Source organism: Corylus avellana, chromosome ca8, assembly GCF_901000735.1.
Source record: "Corylus avellana chromosome ca8, CavTom2PMs-1.0".
Lineage (NCBI taxonomy): Eukaryota > Viridiplantae > Streptophyta > Magnoliopsida > Fagales > Betulaceae > Corylus > Corylus avellana.
In genome coordinates, this window is record NC_081548.1 from 1266423 (window position 1) to 1268251 (window position 1829).

A 1829-nucleotide genomic window follows, 5' to 3' on the forward strand; every position below is an offset into this window, starting at 1 on the left:
AATAGGAAATAGTAAATTTAATAATTTAGTTAATACTTTAACATATGGTACCTACATACATAATACTATGTAGAGAATTAGGGACATAAATTTCCTTCAATTCCTCCAACAAAGTCTATAAATTTGTCATATATTCTTGAATTAGTTAGAAGTACATAATTTTTTAATTAATATACTATAGGCACATGATTTTTTTTTTAAGGAAAAAAAAAAACTATAAGGAAAACATGTATTCTCACCCAAAAATGAAAAATGCCACTTCGACTCCCACACTCGTAACTACATACTCATTGACGGTTAAAATTATCATTAGATTTTGGATGAATATATAACTTAAATTTTAGATTTAATGATAATTTTCATGATTACATAAAGTAGAGCGGAACAGGATTTAATATATAAAATTCCTCCATCTCAACCTGGAAGAAATTTGTATCCGAGAATTAATGGAGGAAATGAAAGGAAATGGGCGTCCTGATGAACCATGTGAGATATGGTGGGAAGCCCACGAGTGTCGGTCGAAGACACAGCTGGAGAGATATGATTGATGAGTACTGTGTCCATGGCGGCCTTTAAAATCTGCCACTTTTATCAACTTCACATGCCATTCAACTGAGCCAAAATTAAATCTTTTTTGTTTTTTTTGTTTTTTTTTTGTTGCCAAGTGATTTCGATAAAGTAGTTGGCAAATTTGCACCACTCGTTACGATAATGGCAGGAGATGGGTTGAAATCCAAACCCCAATCATTGGGTGAGAGAAACTTTATACTATATTTAATATTTAATATTCATTTTCATTAAGCTTATAGATCGTATAAATATACATAAATTAACCTGGTTTATAGTCGTTGGAATTTTCCACAGTAGACACTAGGACCCAATGGACTTCATTATTTTTTTCTCTCTAAGAATTAAAAAGGGTCGACACAAGGATGGCCGGGGCTGTGTTTTGGTTAGTTAAGAGGATTGAGATCTCCTAATGAGTGATATCCAAAATCAATCACCCCATTTCAATGTACGAAAGAAAGAGAGAAAAAAAAAATGGTTAGATTCCGCTGCACTTTAGTATGTTTTAAGAATAGTTGGCCACCTACAGAATATTAAGAGTGGTCAGTTTACTTAAAAATAGATTTAAGGTGGCTTAACGACCACAAAAACATGATTTTTGTTTTGTTTTGTTTTGTTTTTTTTTTCAGTTTTTTTTGTATATTGCTGATGTGCCTTTGGTTTTATGTGTTTATTACAAACGAATGGTTGAGATTGAGTGAGTTGTAGACACTTGCAAGTCTTAAGCAAAGTTTGATATTTGGGCAGTGATTGGCAGCACGCGGCGTGAGTGGGCACGCCCGTGCAAATTATTTAAAAAAAAAAAAAAAAAATTGCGCACGCCGCATGCTGTTTTCATTTACCCTTGATATTTAGGCAAAATATAAAGTTCTCTTCTGGTTAGCTAGCTCAATTACAAATTTTTGTTTTTCATAAGAATAAATTAATTTAATTATTTAATCAATACTTTAACACTCACCCTCATATATGTGTTAAAACTCTTTTTTAATAAGTAAAATTCAACACGTGAAATATTTAATTTGGTAAATTGATGAAATTAAGGTTCGATCTATAAATATTTGGCTCTAATACTAAGATAAATCACAATTTATCTCAACAACTTAAATTGATAGGAAGAAATGAATTTAATTATTTAATAAATACTTTAAAATTTAACTACTTAAATCACTCTTTTGAGGCTCGATAAAGTAAAAATCAAACGGAGATCTACAATTAAGACTTATCCCACGACCCCTCTCTCTTTAAGTTGTTGTCAAATTTTT